Source organism: Dipodomys merriami, unplaced genomic scaffold (assembly GCF_024711535.1).
Source record: "Dipodomys merriami isolate MVZ:Mamm:240054 unplaced genomic scaffold, mDipMer1.0.p SCAF_4, whole genome shotgun sequence".
Taxonomy (NCBI): domain Eukaryota; kingdom Metazoa; phylum Chordata; class Mammalia; order Rodentia; family Heteromyidae; genus Dipodomys; species Dipodomys merriami.
Genome location: NW_027205603.1, coordinates 66,863,913 through 66,877,503, shown reverse-complemented (window position 1 = coordinate 66,877,503; position 13,591 = coordinate 66,863,913). Strand labels below are relative to the sequence as shown.

The 13,591-nt window shown below is 43.7% G+C and overlaps 1 long non-coding RNA gene across 1 annotated transcript in view; it reads right to left on the bottom strand.

Annotated features, from left to right (window-relative positions):
- LOC138805924 (uncharacterized) overlaps positions 1 to 13,591 on the bottom strand; it is a 35,012-nt gene that overhangs the window by 15,272 nt on the left and 6,149 nt on the right. The window lies entirely within an intron of this gene.

The window sequence follows — 13,591 nt, the reverse complement described above, 5'->3', positions numbered from 1 at the left end:
GTCTGGTGTCATTTAGAAAACCTAATTTTTGTCATCATTGGTTTGGGACCAGGAATATTCTGCTGTCTTTGCCTACTCTGTATGTCTCTCCTTGCATCTGGCCCAGCCATGGTGTCTGAAACACTGATTGATGACACTGGGCTGCTGTATCTGCTCTCCTGGAGGCCAGAAGTTCTGCTAACTCTGCATCTGCTTCATAATAGATGAACAAGTTAATTAGTTGCTTTTATTTTTTTATCTCTTTTTAATTAATCAATTATTAATATAGATGAGAATTTGGGGCTACCATAAGTCCAGGAAAATGGAATCTCTCTAACTGACTTCTATGCTATCAAATCTCCAACTCTTCCTTCTCCAATCACTTTGGCCTCTGTCTGAAAAATTCTGGAGACAGTGATGGGAGTGGTTGCCAACAGTTACTCAATTATCAAAGTGGTTCAGGGGACAGCAGTAGCTTCATAGACTCAAAGTATTCAGGATCTCGAGGGAGAGTCACCCTGTCCAGCTTCTATCCCAGTAGCAGCTCCTCAGGCCGGTGGGATCAAGTGTTGGCCGCCAACCCCTCCCCACTCCACCCCCCCCCGCCCCACACACTCATATCCCCCACATACCCACATATGTTCTCTCTCACACATACATGTCCACATACATGCAATCATATACACACTTGCACACACCCATGCAATACTCTCATTCTTTTTCACACATACATGAACACATACTCTCATTGTCTTTCTCAACATACACACATGCATGAACATGTACACATGCACACACAAACACTTATGCCTCAGCCCCTCTCACCCTCTGTAGACTCCCTCACTTTAGGAGTGACTGGTAGACACATGTAAAACAGGTTTTCTGGGTGTATTTTCCCTGAGGGAAAACCTCAACCTGCATTTTCTCCCCTGAGCCTTCAAAGAAGCCCACACTGAAGTGGATAGAAATCTCATCAACATACAAAGACACCACTCAAAATGCCTCTTGAATCCCATTCTGCTGTCTATGGGACTCCAAATATGTTATAAAGCATAGAATTACAGTTCAGGCCCATGCCTCCCAGACCCCCAGCTGGGGGACTGTGATTTCTTCAGGAGTAGCAAAAGTGGCTCTGATGACAGAAAAAAGAAGATTCTTTCCATGTTAGTAAACACAAGTTCTTGGATTTCATTCTGCACTGTCTAGTTCTGAAAAACAAGTTTTGTACTTCACCAAATACAAAACCTGACAAGTATTTCTTCCAAATGAACCAGCAGGGAGGAGCTGAATTGACATTTTTTTAAGAGAAATGAAATACTTAGAGATAGAGTTTTCTATTTTTCCCCCTAGGGAAGAGACCCTTTAATATTCCCATCATGGTTGACACGTGTGAATCATGGGGCTTTCATTCCTGTAAAAACATTGTGACTCATCTCAAGCCGCGCCAGCTGTGGGCTGCACATGACCCTCCTGACAGCAAAGGCTTCCCCAGGGAGAATTCTGGGAATGTATGGTCCCAGCTGCACGACACTGTGGTCCACCCCCCTCCCTCCTTGCACTTTCCTATAGCCTAGGGGCAGATGGGTTCATCCTGGGGCTCTGCAGAGGAGCCATGTTCCTCAAGCAAGCAAATTTGTCCTTACTGTCAAATTTTGTATATCAAGAAAGATAGTTACTGGTTGGATAATCTTATTGAAATACACTGTATACACAATCAGCTACACTCACAGCTGTGGGCTAGTTATATCTTTTCCAAAATTCACGTGTTGAAACCTAAGTCCCAGGCTGGTGGCAGGAGGAGGAGGTGTGGCCCTGGGGAGGTGGTTAGGTCACAAGGGTGGGGCCATATTGAATAGGATTAGTGCCTTTATAGAAGAGACTCCAGAGAGCATACTCAACCCTTCCTGACTCCACAAGAGGACTCAGAAAAAGAAGTAATAAGGAAAGTCCTCACTAGAACCCTGCTGGCTGGTGGCCTCATGGCCTTTCATCCTCAGTACTGAAAGAATGAAATTTCTGTTGTTAGTATACTGCCCAGCCCACAGTGGTGTGGCTGCCTGAAGAGATAAACACATCCACTTTCTGGGTCCAGTCTATTTTTTTGCAAATACACATAAGCACCTGCCACCCTAACCAAGATACAGAACACATCTGTTTCCCCAGAAAGGTCTTACATGCTTAGTTCCGGTCAACCTCTTCCACTCTCATCGTGGGCAATGACAAAGACACTTCCTATTACCGTAGATAGCATGTGATAGAATCTCACACATATAGATCTACACAGTGTATAGTCTGTGTCTGACCTTTTCTGCCAAGTACAATGTTTTTGAGATATGCTAATATTTTGTTTTCCACATTTGGTAGTTCACCCAAAGGCAGAGTGATATTCTATTGTATAGATATGTCACAATTCATTTATCCATTCACCATTAATAGCTGCGTTGGGGTTGATTCCAGATTGTCTATTGCAAAAAAAACTCTTGTGACCACCAATGTACAGGTCTTTTCTGTGTATATACATGTTCTAATTTCTCTTGCACATACACACTTAGGAATGGAGCAAAGTATATCTCATATATATATATATACATATATATATATATATATACATATAATATATAATATATTGTGGTGGGAATCTGTTTTGTTATCATAACTCAAAGTTGCCCCTATGGGCCACTGACCAGCCTCCCTTGAGACCCCCTCCTGGAAATCTTTCTGGAATCTTCTCACAATCCCTATCCCTGGGCTAATCTCAGCAAAACCTCACCCCTAGCCTGATCTGAAAGTGCAGGACCATCTGTGGCAACTGAAAGGACATCATCAATCCAAAACAGAGCAGTTTGATACAACTACAAAGACATTACAAGTCCCCAAAACTCTTATGTGCAGTTGTATTTAAACCCCAACCCCCCCCCCCAGGCTCCTCACCCCTTGTATCTCTGACTCTTTTCACTGCTACTTGGTGTCCCTCTTCAGCGATGATTAAATCCTCATCTGATCTATTAAGTTCTCTGTCTTCTTTCCTTTCATCCACTTGATCTTTCCTAACATATCTAATACCTAATATCTAATATTTAATATACTTTTATGTTCAGGACCTTGCACTTGCCCAGCTTGCTTTCTTGGCTAGTGCACTACCACTTGAGCCATGTCTCCAGCCCAGCTTGTTAATGGTGTTTTGGAGATAAGAGTCTTGAGGACATTTTTGCCCAGGCTCACTTTGAACCACAGTCCTCTGGATCTCAGCTTCCTGAGTAGTTAGGATTACAGGTGTTAGGGTCCTGTGCCTGGTTTAGCCAAGCATATTTTAAATATGTATCAAATGCAATGCTACAAATCATGACTGGAGATTTGAAAGAAATGTGAATATTGCAGATGAGTAGAAGAGAAAGTTATACTATTGGAGTGGAGATGGTGTGAATTCCTGCAAGACAAGCCATATAGCAGCAAGTTCAGAGTTTCTCAGTCTGGGAAGTTGAAAATGTATTCCTTAGAATTTATTCCTTTTCTCCAGGTGGTAGAATTTAGTCAAGTCTCTTCCTAATGGAACCACCACAGAATGAGATTTGTGCTATCTGACCCTTACATCCCTGAGCTTTAAGAAATGAGTTCTTGAAGAGAACTTTCAATGTAAAAAAGATGATGAACATACTCACAACCCTGAGTGTCGAAGGCCACACAAAGCTCACGTATAAGATAGGGGATCTTAAGCCAGGCACCAGTGGCTCATGCTTGTAATCCTAGCTACTCAGGAGGCTGAGATCTGCCAACCTGTGCAGGAAAGTCCATGAGACTCTTATCTCCAATTAACCACCAGAAAAATGGAAGTGGCACTGTGGCTCAAGTGGTAGACTTAAACTGAAAAGCTCAGGGACAGTGCCCAGGTCCAGAGTTCAAGCCATGACTGCCCAAAGAAAAAAAGATAAGGGATCGTATATGTGAGATAGATAATTAAAAGCAAATACCCAGGAAACCCTCTCCACAAAAGCAATGCTTTCAGCATGAAATGAGCATTAAAACCAAAGGATGATATACTTTCCAGGTGATCAATCCACTAAGAACTGCAAGGCAGACAGGACCTCACAGCCTTGGTCACTCAAACAGCTACTGGCTGCTATAAAATAACAAGCTGTCAAGGAAGAGATCACACATGATTCGTTCTAACTTACTTGATATTTGGATGACCATGAGGTTAAGTCCTTAACTGTCCCCTCACTGACACCTCATGTCCCTACAAATAGGTAGTTTTGCAACTTGGGGGAGGCCCTCCAGTTTAGGTATATACTTCCCTCAGAATCTAGAAGATGGGTTCTTATATATCTTGATGCTTGTTTTGCAGAGAAACATGGTCCTAGGTTTCAAAACAGACAAAATATGAATTCTTCAAAAGAATTCATATACATTTCAAAGAAAAGTGTACAATTCCAGTTTTGTAAAGTAAGTATGCAAAGGGAAAACAAAAGGAAAGGGGAAAGCTTTTTTCAATGGTAAGAAGCCTTCTGTGTTTTTTTAAAATTTTGACTTGTCTACAATGAAATTTTATTCATTTGTTTTCTGGTGCTGATGATGGAGCCCACGGCCTACTGCACACAGAATGTGCTGTGCCACTGAGTCCCACCCCAGCCCCCTTAAAATGATGCACACAAAACAAGTCACTTTGGGTCCCAATTCTCAGTCTGGAGCCTCAAGCTTTTGCGATGAATGCACAGAAGTGACGGATGGAACTGAAGGCTCCAATGCCAGTGGCACTGGGTTCAGGCAGTAGATTCTGACTATATGCGGTCTTTCCTTTCCAACACGACTCTTCCTACCTCATGTTTATTCATGAGGTGGTGGCTCATCGGAAACCTCCCTTCTCTTCCTCCTCCTGCTGGCCTCAGGTCACTTTAATCCTTTAGAAGCCCCAGCAGAGTCCTTAACTGACCCTTACCTCCACAGGTACTCAGGGCCAGGGTGGACACAAACCTGCCGCTATGGCTGGGTACTGTTTTGATCACTCACTGGCTCCAGGCAAGACCTCTTTCTTGAGATGATTTGCCTATTGTTTTGCTTGAAAAGAGACATCTGTAAGTGGCTCCATCCAATCACTGTAGTTTCGTTCTCTCTAAAATGCTACCAATTTCTGCATCTTTTCAAACTGCAATTGGGTGGCTTTCCTTTCTAATTAACTCAAGTAACCTCTTCCCTGATAATGGTGGTTATAATTACGCCTCACTTAACTCCCAGAGGACTGTTTAAAACTGGGGGATGCACAAGGTGTCCTTTTCTCCCCCTTCCCTGTATCTGAGCCTGCCAAACAGATGCACTGTGGTGTCCTGCAGCCCAGAGGGACATCCTGTGACACCCCCTCAGGCCCCTGTCCTGTCTCTCCACCCCAACTTTGTGCCGAGTGGCTGAGTCACTGGGTTCAGGGACAGTGAGCATGTGTTTGATAACGTGTGACACTGTAGGAGGAGGGAAACAGCGATACTGTCATTATTTAAAATCACTTCCACCCACCAGGCTGAGTCACCGGCACGTCACTGCTTAGGATTTTGCATCAGCTTCAAAAATATCCCTGTGAAAAACTTTCCTCTCTTGGTGGCAAGCCTGCGGCCTCCCTAGATGACTGAGCACCTCTGCAGAAAATGTACCCCTGCATCGTCCTGACCAGCGACACAACACTTGATGGTTCCAACCTGAATGCTGACCGAGGCCGTGGGACTGTCCCCACTTTCCATGCAAGAAAATGGGGCCTGAGGATTCAATCTCAAGCTAACAAGAGGAGGGCTAGTATCCAGGCTTCAGGAATAGCTTAGAATCCTGGCCCAACCCTGAGCACAGGAGAGAATGAAAAGGATTTTGGACTTGAATATAGAGACCTTGCCAAAATATACCCACAATAGGTAAAAACCCCACTCGGTTGAAATTATCCCACCACCCAGGATTCAATTAGAGATTTCAGGTTAAACCAGACCACATCTTTTTTTGTTCTCCAAATCATGAACAAACATTCGCTCCCCATTCCTCAAAATCCAATCTGAGAGCCCTCCTTTAAACACTTGGCTGGTTTCCAGAACGCTAATAATTGAAGGAAAAGAATGGTTTATCACACAGTGGGGCATACAAGTTAGCAGCCAGACACACCTCCATAGATGCCCGTGTGACTGAGCAGGTGGCTGAGACCCTTCCTCTAGTTTCCTGTGTGCTGACCATACAGGGTTATTCTGATGATTAAATGAGACAATGGCTAACACATTTAGGACGAGACTAATACTAAATCTCCCCACATGCTGCTGATATTATTATGAATTAATAACAATTACGTTATCTATCTGGCAGAAGCCAGATTCTGCCAGCAATGGCTCTGCTCTCGCCTTTTGTTTTCTATAATTGTGTGTGTGTGTGTGCGCGCGTGCACGCACATGTGGGACTGAAACCAGGACCTGTGCATGCTAAAGCTAAGCTCCACCATTGAGCTACATACTTGACCCTATGACTTTTTTTGGAACTCTTATGTGTAAATAATCACATTACAGCAAATCTATAACAAAAACATTTTACTTTTATCATGTGGGTGAATGGAGCCCCCTACTGCCAAAGAAGTCTTAGCTACCTGCTTGGGAGGAAGGGGGACAGGGGGGCAGAGAGGCTAGGTGATGTTTTGTTTGTTGCTTTTTATTCAGATTCCAAATAAACTTTTGGAAGACTCTTCTTAGAAGAGTCCTGGTGAAACTCAGGAAGACTGGTTAGACCATGAGAACCAGAAAAGCTGCCTCTCCACACTAACTGGCATCATCTCCATGAGCAGAATACAGTGGGATTTCTTGCTGTCACCATCCTCAAATAAGAGCCTCCAACCTTCTCACTGTTGCTTAGCCATGGCTCCTCCATCTTGACACCCCTGACTTTTGCTTAGACTTCAGCTGTCAGCATAAAAACTTACCCTTACTCTAACACTCCCACCACCTGTGAGGGACTCCTTTCTACTTGGTGTAACCACAAGCTACTTCCTTAGCAACCCTTATAACGATCCAACCATGTAAATTTCTGTACTCCAATAACCTTCCTGATAATCCCCCTGATAAGTACTCCCAATCTGTATGTGGCAGTGGGGCGGGCTCTAGCTTCTCTGTTGGAAACCATCCTTCACAGGTATCTCTGTGGAGTAAGACCTGTGCTGATGCTGAGCCATCTCCTGTCTATCTCTCCATGTACCTACCTCTTGAGTCTAACACTAATAAAGACTTGACTGTATCAGTGAAGATGAATAACAGGCTCTTGACCTTTCCAAAGAAGTAATTCAGAGGTGGAAACATGAAGGAGTTTAACATAGCAAGATTTACTTAAGCAGAACAAGTGCAATTTCAAAGGAAATTGAGGCTGGGAACTTGACCAAGTACTCCAGTGTAGCTCCTAGGTCCCTAGGTACATTTTTTTCCCCAAGCCCATGTTGGCTTCACAATTATGAAACTCCTATCTCTGTTTCCTGAGTTCTGGGATTACAGAAATGCACCACCTAGCCAGCTGTCAGGTATTTTTATGGACAACGTTTAGTGATTATGCTAAAGATATGTGTAAAATTGTGGTGTTTTTCAAGCAGTAGGAGGTCGTTTCTAAGAAGCAGGGACATGCCCTCAGAAGCCAGGTAATGGTGGTTCACGTTTGTAATCCTAGCTACTCAGGAGGCTGAGATTTGAGAATTGTGTTTCAAAGCTATCCCCGGAAGCAAAATCCGTGAGGCTTTTATCTCCAATTAACCACCAGAAAACGGAAAGTGGAGCTGTGGCTCAGAGTGGTAGAGCACTGGCCTTCAGCAAAAGGGCACAGGGATAACACCCAGGCCCTGAGTTCAAGCCCCATGGCCAACAGAAGGAAAAAATAAAGAATCAAGGTGGTGATCTGAAGGGAGAACATTCAGGAAACAGCAGCATGACATGTAAGCCTTTGACTTATCTATAGAAGCCAGGATTACAAGAGTTCCCTTTGGGTACTACTTCTAGCAACCACAGGTTGCTGAAGCAAGTCTTTGGTCATCTGTGGCCTAAGACTGCAAAGCAATGGTGATGCAGGAGTTTGGTAAAATGTAGCTGGACATAGTGCTGAGTTGCTCCCTGACTTCTTGATTGCTCCTTTCTGCCCGCCTCCCTCAGCTTAGCTGCACTTCTGTACTAGAAGTACCTTAGGGCTCTTTGGCAAATGGAAAGAACCAGAATTATCCATGGCAGACATCTCATTGTCCCCACTCTGCCCTGCAATGAGGAAGAGGTGGGACCTGGGAGCCTCCTCCAGTCAGTGCCTTTTACAAGTAAATTCTAGTTGCAGGTAGCATAGGGACCTGTCATGTAACACTGGTGAGGGTTGGGACAGAGATGAGACTCACTGCTGACGCACCAATCCACGGAAGAGCCCAGGTGCACACATGTGGCCACGTGGGAACTGTCACAAAGCCTGACAGCAATGACGTGACACTGTGGCTATGTATATACGCATGCACCAGTGCCCAACCCAGCCTGTTTTTGAGATAGTGCCTCACTAACTTTCATCCTGGGTAGCCTTGGCCCATGATCCCATGTGGTTAGGATTATAGGCATTACCCATCAGGCCCAGCCTGATTTACCTTTCAACATCCTAAAGAAGTGCAATGCCTCTCTGAAGAAGCAGTCATTAGATCCCCATCAGGGTGAAGGGTTGGAGGATGGAAATGTCTTGGCCTTGTGCCTTGGGCAGATGAACTGTAGATTTGCTAGTCAAAGTTCCTTGTTCCCCTTCAAGCCCAGACCATGGGCACACCTCATCCCTCACATGATAAACAAATGATCACACTAGAATATGGAAGACTTCGAGTCAGCCAATCAGGCCTACCAGCAGTATGGTTACTAACAAAATATAATGGGAATTCAGAAGGTTCTAGTCTAAGTAGAATGTCCCCAGAATGCTATGGGTTGGAAACAGAACTTGAGTCTGAGAATACCAGTACACAGGATTTAGTTTAGCACTAAATAAGGCAACACTGGTTGTCAATTTTCTGTGTAAAACTCGTTATTTCTGAGAGGCAAGCTGCAGAAGCACTGTTTCTATAAGTGAAAACAGATTTGGACAACCCCATCACCTAGATCCACTTCCATTATCTTTTCCATTAAAAGGAAATAGCCCAAACACTTTCAGTAAAATTAAGAATGGATAACTAAGCACAATAAATAAGAATGCACCAAATTAGTGAAAATAGAATACCAAATAGAACTTGAAAAAAAATCACAACTACACTACGTACACATATAGTATAATGTAAGACATTAAAAGTAATGAGGAAGCCAGGCACTAGTGGCTCATGCCTGTAATCCTAGCTACTCAGGAGGCTGACATCAGAATTGTGGTTTGAAACCAGCCTGGGCAGGAAAGCCCATGGAACTCTTATCTCCACTAAAACTACCAAAAAAAACTGGAAGTGGAGCTGTAGCTCAAAGTAGCCTTGTGCATAAAAGCTCAAGGACAGCTTGTCAAGCCCCAGGAAGACCAGCAAAAAAAGAAAAGTAACGTGGAATTACTCTATTTGTGAAATTGCTCTCTTTGGTAGGAAACAGAAATGACACATAATGAAGTTGATTTGGCTTTCAACATACAGAAGCACAATTTCTCAAGTGCTTCAATCCCTCCTCACATTAAGCAAAGCACATCCAGACTCTAACCCTCAGCTCTACACTTAGCTAGTGGCTCCACCAGCCAGCTCCAAAGAGGATGGGTCCAATCAGGACTAGGACAAGAATAAAGGTCGTCCAGTCTCACATTTAAATGTGTCACATGTGCTTGGCTTCTGTGTAATAGAACCATGACAAAGGGGAGTTATGTAGCTTGTCCTAGACAACCTGCTCTCAGAACTCTCAGCTTCTAAATCCTTTATTCAAATGGTATCACTTCTGGATCCTTTATTGACAAATCTGAAACCTCATGATTCTAAGTGGACCTCTGACATGCTACAATAGGAAGTCTAGATGGAAAGAAATTCTCACCATGTCAATAGTAGTTGGCTACTTTACTCATAAAACTACTAAAGTATACTAACCTTAACAGAGCCCTTGAATGGAGTAGACAAGTTCCTACATCATTATTTACAACTTCTTTTGTTTCTACTTTTCAAAGTTGAATTTAATGAGCAAGTAGAAAATATGAGCAGAGGCTAGGAAGGTGGCTCAGTGGTAGAGCACTTGCCTTGCATGCCTGAGGCCCTGGGTTTGATTCCTCAGCACCACATAAGCAAAAAGAAAAAAACTTGGAAGTGGCACTGTGGCTCAAGTGGTAGAGCGCTAGCCTTGAGCTGAAGAGCTGAGGGACAGCGCCCAGGCCCAGAGTTCAGGCCCCACGACTGGACCCCCCCCCCAAAAAAAAAGAAAAGAAAAGAAAATATGAGCAATAATAAACTTGAACAACTTGGTTAATATTTACCAGTGTTGCAATCACTCAAGATTATGTACACTACAAACACACAAAAGATAAAAATTCAGTCTTTTTTAAGTTGTCTCCCAAAGTCAAGAAGAAAATGGGTTAAGCTGGGTGTGGTGGTGACACCTGCAGTCCCAGCAGTCAGAAGGCTGAGGAAGATCACAACTTATGACCAGCCTGGGCAAATTAGTGAGACAATGCCTCATAATGAATTTTAAGGGCAAGGGCTGTAGCTCAGTGTGGAGCACTTTCCTAGGACACTGAAGGTACTAGGTTCAATCTCCAGCAAGAAGGAAAAGGAAAAAAAATGGATTAAGTCAGTGATTTTCAAACTTTGACGCACATCTCACAGCACAAAATGCTTTTCACATTGTAATATCAAGATGATATTTTCCCTTACAGCTTATATGTACGCTAATGCTTTTGAATTTTATCCTGTTCTGTTCTACTCAGTTTTCTTCCTCCTTCCCTCACTGTCTCTTCCTATCTACTATTCTTTTCTTTGTTTTTTTATTTTAAAAGTATGGGTTGAAGCTTCCTATATGGACTTCACAACCCCCATGGATTTTAGCCTACAGTTCAAAAACACTAGATTATGCCTATAATCCCAGATGCTCCGGAGGCAGAGATTGGATTTGGCAGTTCAAAGCCAACCCAGGAAAAAGTCATCAAGACTCTATCTCATTAACAAGCTAGGCAGATGGTGCCTGGCTGCCATCCAAGCTAAGGCAGAGATATAGATAGGAGGATCATGATCTGAGGTCCACCTGAGGCCAAAACACAAGACCAGCTGGGTAGACTGTTTTCTACCTGCAATCCTAGCTACTCAGGAGGCTGAGATCTTTAGCATTGCTATTCAAACCCACATTGAACACAAACATCCAAACCTATTATGTGTTATTGGACCCTTTCTTCCATCCAGTGGGCTGAGTGACTACAGGGTCACACAGTATCTTGGTGGTTTAAGAGTTAAATTCTTGGGTTGAGAGGAACTGGAGCTTGTCTGGCTGTGAAGATAAGAACCTTTCAAAACATTGAGTTTAGAGAAGAAACTGCTGTGAGGGCAAGCAGCCAATTAAAATCTGGAGAGCTGTAACTATGGAAAGTTTTACATTTCCTTTCAACTTAAGTACCTCATTACACAGGCCCCAGTTGCAGACCTCAAGCAATCAGCTCAGTGTTGCTAGGACCAGTCTCTGCAGAGCTGCTGGGTTTCCCCAGGGAGTCTGGAAGGGATCCTATGTAGCAGCCGCACAGATACCTTAAATGACTTGAGATGCAGAGGCAAGAGAGAAGCTAGGGCAGTGATTTGTGAATATCATATTTACACTTCTGCCAAGTGAGTAGAAATCACTACCTCTTGTCTCTCAGCCCAAGATAGGGGCTATTTAAAGCAAAAAAGATAACCCTTCCATCTAAGGGAAGAAATAAAAGCATATTGGAAAAATACAAAGGAAATCAACACTTCCACACACCGTAAGGCAAAAAATAACAAAGAAACCTTATTGTCACGTGTTGTCTATGATCAAAGACTGCTCTGACTAATTGGGGGAGGCAGAATCAGCCACAGGTGTCAATTCTTATTTTAAATGTCAACTACTTTTTTTTTTGGTGGGTTGTGGGGCTTGAACTCTGGGCTTGAGCACTATCCCTCTGCTCTTTAGCTCAAGGTAAGCACTCTACCGCATGAGCCACAGAGCTACTCCCAGTTTTCTAGTGGTTTATTGGAGATAAGAGTCTCATGGACTTTCCTTGCCAAGGCTGGCTTTGAATCGTGATCCTCAGATCTCAGCCCCCTCAGTAGCTAGGATTACAGGCTTGAGCCACCAACGCCGGGCTCAACTAGTTTTTATAAATGTGACCATTCTGTTTTTGAAGAAATCAGAGCAGGTATGAACAAAGCTAGTAATAATATTTATGGATTACTAAAATTTGCCTGGATTGTCATGAGTACCTGGAGGACAGCGTAATCATTGTTAAAGAGTAAGAAGTAATCTGGGCATTGGAGGCTCACACTTGTAATCCTAACTACTTAGGAGGCTGAGATCTGAAGACTGTGATTTGAAGCTAGCCTAGGCTAGCTTATGAGATTTTTATCTCCAATTAATCACCAAAAATCTAGAAGCAGGGCTGTGGCTCAAGTAGTAGAGCACTAACCTCAAAAAGCTCGGGGACAGTGTCCAGGCCCCAAGTTCAAGCCCCAGGACTGGCATTCACAGGTGCATGCATGCACGCACACAGGCATATATGCACCGAGTAAAACTAGCCATTGTCTAGCATGTGTGAGGCCCTGGGTTCCACATTTGCCCTGAAGAAAACAAAAAATTAAGATGGAAAGTAGTGCAGAGGCAGGCATACTTCTGTTACAGAGGGGACTCAATAAATTCACCCACTGGAGAAGCAGGACCCAGAGCCTACAGTGAATGTATCCAGCACAGTGTAAGAAATTAGCTAACAAACAGATGAGTAAATCCATTGTCAAAAATGAAGACAAAATGCAGCAGTGGTAGTCACCAGCCACCATGTTGAAAATGAACTATACAACTTGTGGGTGAGGACAGGAGACAAGGGAAGAGATGACATTGTCCAAAAAGAAATGTACTTGTTATCTGATCTATGTAACTGTCACCCCTCTGTACATCACTTTTATAATAACAATAAAATAACAACATGTTAACTGTAGACCCCCTGGGATCCTCCTCCTACTAGAATCAAATCTTAGTTCTGTCCTATGGTCTGGAAAACCCAGCCTCCCACATTCACTGTGCCTCTCCCTCCCGCCCTCCCACTCTCAGCTATGGCCACGCTGACCTTTGACCCTGCCTTGATTTCCTTAGTCCTTCACGTGGCTAGCATCCAAGCTCTTTCCTCCTTTTCCAAGCCCAAGTCAGCCCTCTGTTGGCTCCAAAGCTTAGCTAGTGAAAACCCATGTCATGATTAGATCCTAAATGTTGCCCAAAAGGCCTGTGTGCCAAAGGCTTGCTTTCCAGCCTGTGGTGCTAAGGGGAGGTGTGGATGTAGGAGGTAGGAGTCTAGTGAAAGGAAATTAAATCATTGGGAGCACGCCTTTGAAGAGGATCTTGGGACTCCCAGTATCTCTGCTTCCTAGCTACCACGAGGGAAACAGCTTCTTCATCACCCGATCCCGCCATATGTAACAGTGCCAACTGACCAAAGACTGAACCTTCTA